Genomic DNA, 16,890 nt, shown 5'->3' with positions numbered 1-16,890 from the left:
AATTAGTACTTCCAGTGATGAAGTGTTTCCTGCCCACAATGTGAGATAAGAAAGAAATCGGTAAGAGATAAGGGCAGGCCTCACCCCTATCCTGTCACTGAGGCTGATGAGCCAGAAGGAGTCACTGTAAACCTCTGCTATGGCGTTCCAGAATTCAAGCTGACCTTAGGGTTAGAGGCTGTCAAGGCATCTGCCTGGCATTTACAGGGCCTGTGCACGAAAAGTGGAGAAGGCAGTGTCTCTAACACTGTCCTCAGGGACATCATGTCAATCTCCAAAGACCTCAGAAACTATCTGATGAGAAAGGATGGCGTATTTAAAGGCAGAGCTAAGACAGGCAGACAGGGATGAGCATCTAACCTGTCACTCAGTAGCTCTGTGATCTGGGTGCATTAACTTCTCTGAATCTCAAGTGTGCTCACCTATACAATGGGGACCACAGTGCTACGTCTTGGGGTTTGCATGAGCATTAAAGCTGAGCAGGTGTGTAAAGTACCTGAGCACTCAGTCAGTCCATCATCATCACCATTACCCTGTTACTACAATTGTTGTAAGCTCTCAGGCAGAAGCAACATGACCCCAAAACACAGTTATGGGCAAACTCCACTGATAACCTAAAAGCCCTTGTTAATTTCAGGAAGAACAGCACAACACAGAAAGAGATTCAATAATGGACTTGAAACCAACTGGGATGGCTGGTATATCAGACACCGGTTTGGGGAGGGTAGTAAGCATATCCTCTAAGAAACTTGTTCAATTGATAATTTTCTTTGCTGCATGTAAGTCATAAGCAACAAAGAGCCCATGGAAAAAATTAGGTAAATTTTAGACAATGTAACTATTTAAAGACTAATGACATTTACTAGAAAAATCATATCCTCAGTCAGGCCATATGATTATTTTACTTCTACAGTTGCTACTTGACTTTGGCCTAGTGTTTCTGTATCTTTGCTAATTTTAATTTGTTGCTAGGCTGTTTCCTCACTTGCCATTTGGTTATGTAAAAATGCAATAATTTAATAAGAAACAAAGTAACCAAAAAAGTTAATATGAGAATTTGTTTGGGCTTCTCTGAAGCAGAGCCTATGACAAGGATGTGGATGCATTCATTTATTTTGGAGGGGATCCTACGAAGCAGGAGTGAGAGAGGGGAGGCATGAGACAGGGAAGGAAGAAAAGCTGAATCTATGAGCATTACTGAAGTCACTGCTAGAGACAACAGGGGATGGATTCTGCCAGGACCCACAAGAAGCATTTTAAATACCTCCCAGGACTCTCCATCTGGAAGACAGGAGGCTGCAGCATTGACTTAAGTCTGGTTGAGGGTTGCCTTCCCCACCACAGCCTAATGATAAGCTTTCTGGAATGACTATCAGTTGGGGTTCAACCAAAGAAGCAAACCACAGTGACTGTGTGTGTGTGTATGACTGCATGAGGCTTGTTACAGAGAGGTGGCCTTGTGCAACTGTGGGAGCTGGTTAAGCGGTTTCTATAAGGTTGTCAGGGCTTCCCTTGTGGCTCAGCTGGTAAAGAATCTGCCTGCAGTGTGGGAGACCTGGGTTTGAAGATACCCTGGAGAGGGGAAAGGCTACCCACTCCCGTATTCTGGCCTGGAGAATACCAAACATCCACAGAGCAGGCAGGCAGTCAAGGAAGGGGGAGGCAAAGTTGGGGAGAGAAAAGCTAAAAACCACAGCACAACCTGGAGCCTGTGAAATCTGTATCATTCTCAAAATCTGTACCATTTCCTGCTGCCTCTGACCTTGGTGACAAGGGTTCTCTGCAGAAGCCAGAGCCCTGCCTCAGAGAGGGAAACTCACACGACTGGCCTGGGAGCCAGAGACACTACAGAGGACCCAGGGGGAGAAGGAGCAGGTACAAGTCCAGCTGCTGCTTCACGCCAGTGAGGTGTCATCAGCTCAGCAACAAAAGCTGGGGCCAATGACCTGTCTCTTTAGCTTCATGGGTCTGTGGAGGGAGAGGGACTGTGCTCATGGAGCTGTTCTTAAAGGCCTGGGCCTGATCCAGACCACACGATTCTGGACTTGGAACTGATGCTGTGATGGGACGACACTTCTGGGGCCTTGGTTGGAGGTGAAGTTATGTTTGCACGTTGGAGGGATGTGAATCATCAGGTGGACAGTGGTACACGGTTTCAATATGGTCCTCCAACATGAGGAATCCCACTCTGTGGGTGAGAATGTACAAACCTCCACGTGAAACAAAACCATACAAACTTGTATAGAACTAAACACACAAATGAGGACAAGGAAAACGGGGAAATGTGAATAAGACTGGTAGATTATATCATTGTTAAGATATAACAAGACTTGAGAGTCCCTTGGACTGCAAGGAGATCAAACCAGTCAATCCTAAAGGAAATCAGTCCTGAATATTCATTGGAAGGACTGATGCTGAAGCTCCAATACTTTGGCCACCTGATGCGAAGAGCTGACTCATGGGAAAAGACCCTGATGCTGGGAAAGATTGAAGGCAGAAGGAGAAGGGGATGACAGAGGACAAGATGGCTGGATGGCATCACCAACTTGGGCATGAGTTTGAGCAAGCTCCAGGAGTTGGTGAAGGACAGGGAGGCCTGGCATGCTGTAGTCCATGGGGTCGCAAAGAGTTGGACACGACTGAGCAACTGAACAACAACAACATCCTGGCTGTGCTATTATACTACTTTTACAAAATGATACCTTCGGGGAGAAGGGGTGAAGTGCACACCAGATCTCTCTGTATGATTTCTTAACAACTGCCTGTGAATCTGCAAATATCTCAATAAATATTTCAATTAAAAAGACAAAGACAACCATCTGAGATCCCATTCCTGGGCATCTCCTGCCCTGCATAATCCCTTCCTCTTGAGTGTGAGAGGGACCCACTGATGTGCTTCTAATGAATGCAACACAGCAAAAGTGGTGGTGGTTTAGTCACTAAGTCATGTCCAACTCTTGTGACCCCATGGACTGGGAACCTACCAGGCTCCTCTGTCCATGGGATTCTCCAGGCAAGAAGACTGGAGGGGGTTGTCATTTCCTTCTCCAGGGGATCTTCCTGACCCAGGAATTAAACCCAGGTCTCCTGCATTGCAGGCAGATTCTTTACTGACTGAGCTAGTTACTTCTATGATTAGGTTTCAAAGGACTGTGACTCTGTCTGCTGCACAGTTCCTTAGCTTGCACACTTTGATGAAGGTCCCTGCGAGAGGCCACAGGGCAAGGAACTGAGGGTGACCTTTGACCAAGAGACAGTGAGACATGAAGCCTGCGGCCCACTCCCCTGTGAGGAACTGAACTCTGCCAACAGCCAGGGAGTGAGCTTGCAAGCCCCAAGGTGACTCAGCTCCAGCAGACACTCGACTTCAGCCTGGGAGACCCTGAAACATGCCTGGACTCCTGACCCACAGATAAAAGTGTGTTCCTTTAAGGCACTAACTTTTGACATATTTTGCTATATAATGACAGATAACTAACACAGGCTTCTTATTTTTTAATCCCTCTTTTTGGCTCCAGTATTTTGTTGCTTCATTTCTTTATCCTTGTGGGTTTGAATCTCTTTTTTATTTCCATATTCTTCCTTTCTTAGGGTAACAGGAAGGAAATCATTATGTATTTGTTGAATCTGCCATTTTTTACTACAAGTCACTCTCAAATCTTGTTATAAACTAGTTGTGTTCCCTCGCCCCCAGATTCATATGTTGAGGCCCTAACCCTAAAGGTGGTGGTAGTTTGGGATGTAATTAGGTTTAGATGATCTTCCCTGGTGGCTCAGACAGTAAAAGTGTCTGCCTACAATGCGGGAGACCCGAGGTCAATTCCTGGGTCAGGAAGATCCCCTGGAGAAGGAAATGGCAACCCACTCCAGTACTCCTGCCTGGAAAATCCCATGGATAGAGGAGCCTGGTGGGCTAAAGTCCATGGGGTCGCAAAGAGTCGGATACGACTGAGCAACTTCACTTTCTTTCTTTCTTTTCTTTAGGTTTAGATAAAATTTTGAGGGTGGAGCCCCCATGATGGGACCACTGCCCTTAGAAGAGGAAGAGATACTAGAACTTTCTCTGCCATGTGAGAAGGCAGCCATCAGCTAGCCAAGAAGAGGGTTCTCACCTGGAACCAAATCTTTCAGCACCTTATCTTGGACTTCCAGTCTCGAGGACTGTGAGAAATAAACAACTGTTGTTTAGACCACCCAGTCAGTGGTATTTTGTTATGGCAGCCTGAAATGCTAAGATACCATGAGACCAACAAAATTAATGAGACAAATTAACAAGCAGTCTCTTTTAAACGACAGTCATTTTATTCTAAAATTTTCACGTCATAAGTCTAGTACGGAAGATGAGACTTCTGTTACAAAATGAGTCTTTTCATTTTAATCACTTGATCAATGTAGCATAATCAGAGGGCTTTATGTCCTTATAGTTTTAGCTAGCAGTGGAATTTAAAATGCCCCAGTTTGCCATCTGCTTCATTTTCACCAGCATGAGCAAAACCAATAAAAAGAAGTAGCCTTCAAACATCCACCCTTTTTCCAGAGAAAAAGAAATACATGCCTAGACTGATTCTATTTGAATCACAGTGAGATTTGGCCCTAATTTCCAGATATCTCCACTTATATGATACAGAAGCAACTGAATTACTCCTTTTACTTCTCTTTTAAGTTACTATTCAGAAAGCAAAAAAGGAATGCCAGAATCATGTAAGCATTATTGGTGGATGTGAGGAAATAAAATATCCCTGGATTTCTCAGTGCTCCTGTAAAAGGCCCTGGCTTCCTGAGACACAGAAATATACACAATATAATGAATGCTTGCTCTCATCCTTAGAAGCATTTTACTTTTCACATACCCTGAGGATTAGATCTATAGTGATCAGTCTAGTTAACTGCTCTCTTCTGAAAGGGATGATAAAACTTCTCTTATCTCCACAAGAAGCCAAATGGTGACATTCCAGACTAGGCCCACTGGCTGAGCTCCCATACCGCCAGGAAGACTGGAGAGCTATCTCCAGAGAGCTACCGCTATCTCTCTAGGTTCTTACACTGAGGACTTGGAGACATCTCCTGGTCATAAGAATGTGCAGACAGGAATGCTTAACCTGCCCTCACAAAGATGCATTTATATTCTATTAATAAAAGTTTAGAGTCAGAACCCAGGACCCTTTCATCTGTCTCAAAGGAGCAAAAGTTTTTCTCTCTCTTTAGGGAGAGGAAGGGAGGGGAGGAACTGCCTCTAAATGAAGAAAATACATGTTCTCTGTCTCAAAGCAGTGGGGTGAAACCTGCCATCTACTTAGAGAAATTCCACAAGCTCTCACGTGCTGCCTGTGGGTTTAGTTGTGGGGAACCAACAATGCAATGGTACTCTGATTGTGGATCTGGTTGTGCCAGTCTTTACTGACTCTTCTTCCTGACCCAGGTGCCCCATCTTCCTACAGTGTGTGTGTACACACACACACATACACCAATCACATAACTACACCAGTAAGCTAGTGTCTCAAACCTTTTACAGTTCTTAACAGTCCAGATTAACAAACCTAAGAGCAAGCAAGGAGGAACTAAAAAGCCTCTTGATGAAAGTGAAAGAGGAGAGTGAAAAAGTTGGCTTAAAGCTCAACATTCAGAAAACTAAGATCATGGCATCTGGTCCCATCACTTCATGGGAAATAGATGGGGAAACAGTGTCAGACTTTATTTTTTTGGGCTCCAAAATCACTGCAGATGGTGATTGCAGCCATGAAATTAAAAAATGCTTACTCCTTGGAAGGAAAGTTATGACCAACCTAGATAGCATATTTAAAAGCAGAGACATTACTTTGACAACAAAGGTCCATCTAATCAAGGCTATGGTTTTTCCAGTAGTCATGTATGGATGTGAGAGTTGGACGGTGAAGAAAGCTGAGCGTCGAAGAATTGATGCTTTTGGACTATGGTGTTGGAGAAGACTCTTGAGAGTCCCTTGGGCTGCAAGGAGATCCAACCAGTTCATCCTAAAGGAGATCAGTCCTGGGTGTTCATTGGAAAGATTGATGTTGAAGCTGAAACTCCAATACTTTGGCCACCTGATGCGAAGAATTGACTCATTGGAAAAGACCCTGATGCTGGGAAGGATTGGGGGCAGGAGGAGAAGGGGACGACAGAGGATGAGATGGCTGGATGGCATCACCAACTCGATGGACATGAGTTTGGGTAAACTCCGGGAGTTGGTGATAGACAGGGAGGCCTGGCGTGCTGAGATTCATGGGGTCGCAAAGAGTCGTACACGACTGAGCAACTGAACTGAACTGAAGAGCAAGCAAGTAAGTTAGAAAAGGAATATCCACTAGGAAGGAAAAGAGATTCCCTCAATATATTTTAGATTAAATCTCACAGAAAAAGCCTCCTCAGAGGTAAGAGCATCATATAGCATCATGGGATTAAAAGATATAATAAAAATATGTCTTAAGCCCCCCAAGATTCCCCATGGAAGGGCCATGGGTCTCACTTCTCTCCCATTCTAAGAACACCCTGTTCTTCAAGCCAAGTTCAGGAATCAGGATTTTTCCAGCCCCTTCTCAGATCTACTCTAACCACTATGCTGGTAGGGCCCCAGGGAAGTCTAAGCATCTAGTGCAATGTTCCAGACCCAAAGAGCTGATCGTTCTTAAGTCAGTGTGGGCTTCCCCAAGCATCAGATGGATGACTGTGCTGGACTGAGCTTTAAAACAGCTTATAATCTATGAGTCAACCATTTTATTACAATAAGCACCAAAAGAGTAGAAGGAGGGAAATGTAGGCTACTCTTGGCATCTGGATGAGAGCTGGAATTTATTACAAGCATCAAGCTCTAGTAAGGCAAGGCAAACGCTGCATCTGAACTGTGAAGGCTCAGATTCCAGGCCTCTGAATTCTACCCCTTCTTTTTCAGACAAGGGCACCAGGGCCCCAAAAGGTAACAGGAGTGCTAAAGTCATACAGGTGGGCTTCCCTGATGGCTCAGTGGTAAAGAACCCACCTGCCAAGGAAGAGGATGCAGGATTGATCCCTGGGTCAGGAAGATCCCCTAAAATAGGAAATGGCAGCTTACTCCAATATTCTTCCCTGGAAAGCCCATGGACAGAGAAGTCTGGCAGGCTACAGTTCGTGGGGTCACAATGAGTTGGACACGACTGAGCATGCACGTGCCCAAGGTCATAAAGGTCAAAATTACAACTAGAACCCAGGTCTTTTTTTTTTTCCCCCTTCAGCTAAGGCAACAAAGAGAGGATTTATCATACATGTGCTACATTCAGCCGCAACTGAGAACTAGTCCAGAATGTCACAGGTCCAGGGCAAAGGACCAAATGGGACCATTTTGAAAGAGCAAGGTGGGTCTCTCAAAGGTGGCTGAGGCGATCACAATGGCCACAGATGTCCTAGGTCCACTGAGACAAGTTCCAAACAGCAGGAATACAGTCCAACACTTTGTCCCAGTGTCCCTGGCCTCTGGCTCCCCTTGTTTCTGCTCCTGTGGCTTCCATGGGTGCACAAGTTTACCTGGGCCTCATCTTTCTTCTTTTGCTCTTCAGCTTGCACATTCACTTCTTTCTCCACTTCACTTTCAAGGTGCAGAAGTTTCTCAGAAGATGGTGCTAAGGCCAAGAGGAACCCAGGTCTCTTGATAAAGTACATTTGCTATTTAATCATTAAAATGTGCATTTCCTATAGTGGAAATGAATTGTTCATCACAACCTGGACAATACATCCCTTAAGCCTTTGTCCAAAGAGCAACCTCTTGATTGGCTGGTACCTCCAAGGCACCTCAATACTACACTGTCCCACATCTGACATACAACATTTCTAACTACCAAGTCATGTTCCATGACTTTAATAAGAGGTCAGTACAGCTCACTTCTTACTGGCACTGGACCAGCCCAGGGAACGGATAAAACCAAGGTTTTTGAAAACTTGAGACCACTCACAGGATCCCGCAGAGAAGAACATTCTAAGGCAGAGTCACCTCCAAGGACCTTCTAGACAGTCTTTCCTCAATTTGTTGTTCAGTCAACTAAGTCATGTCTGACTCTTTTCGACACTACAGACTGCAGCATGCCAGGCTTCCCTGTCCTTCACTATTTCCTGGAGTTTGCTCAAACTCATATCCATCGAATTGGTGATGCCATCCAATCATCTCATCCTCTTTCGCCCCCTTCTCCTCTTGCCCTCAATCTTTCCCAGCACCGGGGTCTTTTCCAAGGAGTTGGCTCTTCCCATCAGGTGGCCAAAATAGTGGAGCTTTAGCTTCAAAAACAGTCCTTCCAATGAATATTCAGGGTTGATTTCCTTTAGGATTCATTGGTTTCATTTCCTTTAGAATTGATTGGTTTGATTTCCCTGAAGTCCAAGGGACTCTCAAGAATCTTCTCCAACACCACAGTTCACAAGCATCAATTCTTTGGCATTCAGTCTTCTTTATGGTTCAACTAGTACATCCATACATGACTACTGGCAAAACTACAGCTTTGACTATATAGACCTTTGTTGGCAAAGTATGTGATGTCTCTGCTTTTTAATACACAGTCTAGGTTTGCTATAGCTATTCTTCCAACGACCAAGTGTCTTTTAATTTCGTGGTTGCAGTCACCATCCGCATTGATTTTGAAGTCCAAGAAAATGAAACCTTATACTGTTTCCACTTTTTCCCCATCTATTTGCCATGAAGTAATGGGACTGGATGCCATGATCTTCATTTTTTTAATGCTGAGTTGTAAGCCAGCTTTTTCACTCTCCTCTTTCACCTTCATCAAAAGGCTCTTTAGTTCCTCTCCACTTTCTGCCATTAAAATGATACCTATCATCTGCCTATCTGGGGTTGTTGATATTTCTCCAGCAATCTTGATTCCAGCTTGTGCTTCATCCAGCCCAGCATTTTGTATGATGTACTCTGCATATAAGTTAAACAACCAGAGTGACAATATACAGCCTTGATGTATTCCTTTCCCAATTTTGAATCATTCCATTGTTCCATGTCCAGTTCTAACTGTTGTTTCTTGTCCTGCATACAGATTTCTCAGGAGGCAGGTAAGGTGGTCTGGTATTCCCATCTCTTGAAGAATATTCCACAGTTTGTTGTGATCCACACAGTCAAAGGCTTTAGTATAGTCAATGAAGCAGAAGTAGATGTTTTTCTGGAATTACCTTGTTTTTTTCAATGATCCAGCATTAATACATTAAGAATATCTTCTACCTTCTCCACTTTCAGCTTTTTTTGTCCAAATGAAGTGATAGCTGATTGGATTTTTTTAAATATATTAAATGTCATGGATATTCAATCCTTTTTATCCAAAAGTTAAAATTTAAGCACTCTTCAGAGATGATAAATGTCCACCCTATTTATTCTGACACAACATTTGGCTAGTATATAATAGCTGACTGACTATATTCTGAACAGCTGAACATGAATTGGTATATTGAAATACATTCACAATTTATTTCTTTTAATGCCAATTTAGAGAACAAAAAGAAAATTCACCATTTGACTATGGAAAGACAACTGCATATATGTACTTTAAAAGGAGTTCAGTGAAAGAAGTCTTAGCTTTCAGTTCTCAGACAAATTCTTTTCTTTTTAATCAAGCCTCACTGCCAATGTGAAAAATCAAGGCCCCAGACTATAAGTAAAAGAGAAGCTGACCCAGTGTTCCTGAGGTTTAAGCTCACGCCGGAAGACCCTGGTTCATAGTCACTGCAGGAGCAGGTCCTCCCCAGTGCTTCTGTGTCCCAGCTTGGGACACTTCTTCTGGTCATCCCCTTCCATCCGCACTGCAGGCTGAGTTGCCATGTCTTTGTAAGGCATTCTCTCCAGGGACTAGCGAGAGGGCTGCCTTTTCCTCCCTCTTTTTAATGCCAGAGTCCAGTAACCTGACAATATGCCCCATGGTGCCCCTCACGGTGCTCCTGGAAAGCTGAGAAATCTCAGGCAAACAGGCCAGCAGGTAAACTGCCGTGACATTCCTGAAGAGCACACACAAACTGGTCCCTACTGTAGCCCTCCCAACAGAACCATACTTACACAACCTGCAGAGAATCGATGAAGCGATTTTTAGGCAGATATTTACTGAGTGCCCAAAATTCACACAGGCTGCATGCCATGTTAAGTGCCCTGTTGCAGAAATTCTCAGCAATCTGCTGAATTTAGAAGTGGCAGCAGGTGTCATCAAATGAAAATGGAAGAACACTACCTCTCTTCCCTCAGGCCTTTCTCCTCTAGTGAGACAAGCAACACTTGGCCAGTAACTGCATCTGGGGATAAGTTGACAAGTACTTCCGGAGGCCTGACATCACCCCTGCACTGACTACACAGTTCAAAAGGCAGACAGGCAACACCAGGGAATATTAGGCAGACTTAAGTTCTGCCTCCCTAACTGCATCTCTCTGGTAGAATGCCAGGGAGTAATTGGACTAAATGATCCAGAAAATATATTTACTGAAGATGACAAATTACAGAAAAAATCAAAATGGCTAAAACTGCTACTGTGGTATCATTAGCTCACTTTATGACTAGATGCAAAGTAGGAGATTTAAGTGTATAGTACACTGACAATCTGAACCAAGTTCTCTCGATTACAGGGTCTGTTGACAATAAGTCTTTTCCATCATTCTGAATAAGAAGATTCACCTTGGTGTTCTAAATAAATTCTACTAAAAACCATCATTTCATACTTTGGACACTCTACATGATTATTATTACATGAGAACATAGAAAGGAATGGGACACACTTACTTCTCAGAAAGCCCAGTGAAAGTGAAAGTGAAGTCGCTCAGTCGTGTCCGACTCTTGGCAACCCCATGGACTGTACCTGCCAGGCTCCTTCATCCATGGGATTTTCCAGGCAAGATTACTGGAGTGGGTTGCCATCAGAAGTGACCCTAAATAATCATTCAGTCTCTGCCTTACATGTACTTGAAAGTCAAGAGGGCTGCAGCAGATGACTCTTCAAGTTCCAATAGCTGCTTTACCCAGCTTCATGAGAAAACTGGAAATTAAGCGAGTTTGGTACTTTTCTCAAGTCTTTTTCAACAAAAGGCTGGATTTGAGTCTGTCTTATCACTCTAGTGATTCCCTGCACACTGCCCCAATTTTTAGGGAAAGCACCTATTTTTCTTAATTATGTAGGAAAATTCTGATCAACATGAAATAAGACGTCTGTATTTATACTTGCACACGCATACAGAGCCACATGCTCTGGCACTGAAGCGAGACTGACACTCTTCAGCATTGAAGGAAACATTAGTCTGTTGTCTGGAAATAATAAAGAAAACATTAAATAATGAGTGGAGTCTTCCAAGCAAGTGTCTAAAACAGACTGAATTTATAACACAGAACATACCTTAATGCTTTTTCTGGCTCTCTTACTGCCAGTATCTCCATGGGGACATTACTGCTTTTATATTCTTCAAATGACTAATGGAGGAAAAAGCCTAAGGGAACTTTCGGCTGTGATGAAAATATTCTCAGCTTTATACAGGGACAGGTTACACAGATCTGTGCCCTGTCAAAACTCATAAGTTGTGCACAGAGGATGTGTGTATTTTACTGGATGTAAATTTTACCTAAAAAGGAATTATAAATAGATACTGAACTCTAGGGATTAGATTTTCTAAGCAGTGGCACAGAATGCCTATTTTAAAATCTCTATTTTTATGTGTATTCAAGGCTTGAACAAATGATTAAATAAATTGAAATGAGGCAGAAAGTTTCCTCATTGTTAAATATGCAACCTCTGGTGTTAGACTGCAATTGTTGGTATCAAATATGAATTCATGGTATATATATATGTATGTGTGTCTGTGTGTATATTGTGTGTTATATAAAATACACTTATAAAATATACAGGAATAATATACATATACTCACTTATTATTTTTCTTACTAGCTTTGTCTTCAATTGGCAGCAAAGAAGACACATAGCCACCATATCTTGGTGTTTAAATTACCACAAGGCACCAAAAGACATGAAACAACAGACTGGTTCCAAATAGGAAAAGGAGTACGTCAAGGCTATATATTTTCACCCTGCTTATTTAACTTATATGCAGAGTACATCATGAGAAACACTGGCCTGGATGAAGCACAAGCTGGGATCAAGATTGCTGGGAGAAATATCAATAACCTTAGATATGCAAATGACACGACCCTTATGGCAGAAAGTGAAGAAGAACTAAAGAGTCTCTTGATGAAAGTGAAAGAGGAGACTGAAAAAGTTGGCTTAAAGCTCAACATTCAGAAAACTAAGATAATGGCATCTGGTCCCATCACTTCATGGCAGATAGATGGGGAAACAGTAGAAACAGTGGCTGACTTTATTTTGGGGGGCTCCAAAATCACTGCAGATGGTGACTGCAGCTATGAAATTAAAAGATGCTTGCTCCTTGAAAGGAAAGTTATGACCAACCGAGATAGCATATTAAAAAGCAGAGACATTACTTTGCCAACAAAGGTCCATCTAGTCAAAGCTATGGTTTTTCCAGTAGTCATGTATGGATGTGAGAGTTGGACTATAAAGAAAGCTGAGCGCAGAAGAATTGATGCTACTGAACTGTGGTGCTGGAGAAGACTCTTGAGAGTCCCTTGGACTGCAAGGAGATCCAACCAGTCCATCCTAAAGGAGATTAGTCCTGCGTATTTATTGGAAGGACTGATGTTGAAGCTGAAACTCCAATACTTTGGCCACCTAATGAGAAGAGCTGATTCACCTGAAAAGACCCTGATGCTGAGAAAGACTGAAGGTGGGAGAAGAAGGGGATGACAGAGGATGAGATGGTTTGATGGCATCACCAACTCAATGGACACGAGTTTGGGTAAACTCTGGGAGTTGCTGATGGACAGGGAGGCCTGGCGTGCTGCAGTCCATGGGGTCGCAAAGAGTCAGACACGGCTGAGTGACTGAACTGAACTGGACCAAAAGAAACCTGGATTCTTTGGAGAAAAAGCTAAGTCCAAGGTTATGGCAACAAAAATACAGCCTAGAACATCTTTCTACACTACAAACTGAAGTAGCACTCAGAATCTGAGAACCTACAAGTTAAAAAATTCCCTGAGCTGAAGGATACAATTTCCAGATTCAAAGGGCCTAACAATTGATGCTTTTGAGCTTTGGTGTTGGAAAAGACTCTTTTTTTTCTAATTTTTTTTTTAATTTTTATTTTTTGGCTTCCTGGCATGTAGGATCCTAGTTCCCTGACCAGGGATCAAACCCACAGCCCCTGCATTGGAAGTACAGAGTCTTAACCATTGGACCACCAGGGAAGTTCCCTGGAGAAGACTCTTGAGAGTCCCTTGGACTGCAAGGAGATCAGATCAGTCAATCCTAAAGGAAATCAGTCCTGAATATTCATTGGAAGGACTGATGCTGAAGCTCCAATATTCTGGCCACCTGATGCAAAGAACTGACTCATTAGAAAAGACCCTAATGCTGGGAAAGATTGAAGGCAGGAGGAGAAGGGGACAATAGAGAATGACATGATTGGATGACATCACCGACTCGATGGACATGAGTCTGAGCAAACTCCAGGAGTTGGTGATGGACAGGGAAGTCTTGGGTGCTGCAGTCCACGGGGTCGCAAAGAGTCGGACATGACTGAGCGGCTGAACTGAAGTGAACTGAACAGTTGACAGCACAATGATGAAGCTATCCGCCACAGGCCCACCTTTATAAATTTCTGAACATCAAATTTATTTTAGGGCAAAGAAAAGGTCCCATAAGTTTCCAAAGATTTAAAAAAAAAAAAAAAAAGATTGCATACTAAGAGCCAAGAAGCAGAATGACACTGGATTTAACACTGGAACCTAAAATATAATGGAGAAATGCCTCCAAAATCCCAAGGAAAGTGCTCTAGATCCAGAGCACACAGCCAGTGCAAGCAAACTACTCCATGTTAAGTCTTTAAAGCATTTATCATTCACATATGTACAAATCCCCTGGAAGAGCTGCTCTACCAAACTGATTGAACAAACCAAGAAAGCTCTCCAGGGGTCAGGATCCAACATGCAAGAGGAAGACAGCAAGGGAAGATCACGAGGGCAGCTGCAGGCAGAAGCCTCAGAAAGAGCTCCTCAGGAAGGTACAACTGGAAGCATCTCTAATGAGTGTCCACATACCGAGAGGACATTCACCCAACCAAAGGGAGGTCTGAGACTGAATTACTGAGGAGTAGGAAGAAAATTCAGTGCAGGTGTGTGTGCACACATGCCTTCAGACCAGCAACTGTTAACTTCAGACAAGACAAATCTTGGACAGAAAAGGAAAAGTAAGCCCTGAACACCGAGCTACGAGTATAACTGTATAGAAAGAATGGGAGACAGAAGTACAGGGTAGGAGTGAGGACAGCTGAATTCTCATCTTCCACAGAAGCCAACAGAGAATGCCTCAAACTGAAATATCAAAGGAGAGCAATACAAGCATTTGTGAATGATTTCACAGCCATGATGGTAAATGAAACTTATCAGTTAAAAAGTCTAAGTGCCTGCTTTTAGGAAGTAATGTTTTTCACAGCAACTTGTATAACTATCTGACTCCTGATGACTACACATACAAACACAAGAAAAATGAAAACTAAATTTTAAAAATTGGTTTTTGTTTACCATTTTTTTTAACAGCCTTTCCAATAAATTCAATTTTAAAATCTCACAGAATAGTTAGATAAGATGAAACCACATTAGATGTACTTTTTGCTTTTCTAATCAAACAATATTTAAAAACTAGATTAGAAAGGATGCAAACTATAAGCAAACAAAAGCAAAAGGAAGTCAGGTACACAGCAATGACAACATTGCAAGCACCTTACTGTTCGCAAAATACTTCCAAACATACCTGTATTCATAGACATATCCAAAGATGGAGAAACTGGGGATCAGAAGGTTACTAACTTACTCTAAGAACTAAGAGAAAACAGACTTATGATATTACTCTTAGCATAATTCTAGCAGCCTTTTAGTAGAAAAAAAATTTAAGAATATTCCTTCCTCGAACCTTCCTACACAGTTGGTGGGAAGGTAAGTTGGTGCAGCCACTATCGGAAACAGTACGGAGGTTCCGCAGAAAACTAAAAATAGAATTACCATATGAGCCAGCAATCCCACTCGTGGGAATATACCTGGACAGAACTGTAATTCAAAAATATACATGCACCCCTATGCTCATAGTAGTACTATTCACAATAGCCAAGACATGGAAACAACCTAAATGGCCATCAACAGATGAATGGATAAAGTGGTACATATAAACAATGGCACATTCCTCAGTCATAAAAAAAGAATGAAATAATGCCATTTACAGCAAAATGGATGCAAATAGAGATTACCATACTAAGTGAGGTAAGCCAGAAAGAGGAAAAAAATACCATATGCTATCACTTTTATGTGGAATCTAAAATATGGCACAAATGAACCTGTCTACAAAACAGAAACAGACTCATAAACATAGAGAATAGATTTGTGGTTGCCAAGGGGGATGTGGGGAGGGAGAGGGATGGACTGGGAATCTGGGGTTGGTAGATGCAAATTATTACTACATTTAGAATGGATAAACAAAAAGGTCATCATGTATAGCACAGGGAACTACACTCCATATCCTATGATTAAACCATAATGGAAAAGAATATAAAAAATAATGTATATATGGGGACGACTCTATTTGCTGTATACCAGAGACCAGCACAATACTGTAAATCAACTATACTTCAATTTAAAAAACTATTTTTAAAAAAGGATATTCCCTCCTTGCAAAATGACAAAAACAAAAAGATAACTGATAAGAATTTGTCTGTTGAGGTGAATGTCTTCCTAGTTAAAAAAGAAAAGAAACAACGTAGGGAGCTTACCACCAGATAAATTGTCAATGGTAATTTTTTTGTACCCATATCAACTAGAGTGAAGAAACACAAAATATTCCTAGCATTCTTATGATAATGCAGCTCTGTGTCTAAGAAATAGTAGGATTCCTACATGATCAGGAAGATAGACAAAGTCAGACAGGAAAGTAACATATATTGTTGCCGTTATTCAGTTGCTAAGTCATATCTGACTCTGTGATCCCATAGACTGTGGCTCAGTAGGCTCCTAGTCTATCCTCCACTATCTCCCAGTGTTTGTTCAAATTCATGTCTATTGAGTCTGCGATGCTATCCAACCATCTCTTCTTCTGCTGCCCTCTTCTTTTGCCTTCAGTCTTTCCCAGCCTTGGGCTTTTCCAATGAGTCAGCTCTTCACATCAGGTGGCCAAAGTATTGCAGCTTCAGCTTCAGCATCAGTCTTTTCAAGGAACATTCAGGGTTGATTCCCTTTAGGATTGACTAGTTTGTTCTCCTTGCAGTCCAAGGGACTCTCAAGAGTCTTCTCCAGCACCACAGTTTGAAAGCATCAATTCTTCAGTGCTCAGTTTTCTTTATGGTCCAATTTTCACATCCATACATGACTACTGGAAAAACCATAGCCTTGACTATATGGACCTTTGTTGGCAAAGTGATGTCTCTGCTTTTTAATTCACTGACTAGGTTTGTCATAGCTTTCCTTCCAAGGAGCAAGCATCTTTTCATTTCATGGCTGCAGTCACTGTCCACAGTGATTTTAGAGCCCAAGAAAAGAAAATCTGTCACTGCTTGTGTGTTTTTCTCCTTCTATTTGCCATGAAATGATGGGACCAAATGACATAATTTTAGGTTTTTTTAATGTTGAGTTTCAAGCCAGCTTTTTCACTCTCATCAAGAGGGTCTTTAGTTCCTTTTCACTTTCAGCCATTAGAGTGATATCACCTGTATATTTGAGGTTGTTGATATTTCTCCCAGCAATCTTGATTCCAGCTTGTGATTCATCCAGCCTGGGTTTTCACATGATGTACTCTGCATCTGCTGCTGCTGCTGCTAAGTCGCTTC

At 42.3% G+C, this 16,890-nt stretch overlaps 1 protein-coding gene across 5 annotated transcripts in view; it reads right to left on the bottom strand.

The window, feature by feature from the left end:
- The window catches only part of MCUB (mitochondrial calcium uniporter dominant negative subunit beta), an 85,983-nt gene that overhangs the window by 45,221 nt on the left and 23,872 nt on the right, over window positions 1-16,890 (bottom strand). The window lies entirely within an intron of this gene.

Source organism: Giraffa tippelskirchi, chromosome 1 (assembly GCF_054371585.1).
Source record: "Giraffa tippelskirchi isolate mGirTip1 chromosome 1, T2T-mGirTip1v1.2.pri, whole genome shotgun sequence".
NCBI lineage: Eukaryota > Metazoa > Chordata > Mammalia > Artiodactyla > Giraffidae > Giraffa > Giraffa tippelskirchi.
This window is presented reverse-complemented; position numbering and strand designations above follow the sequence as displayed.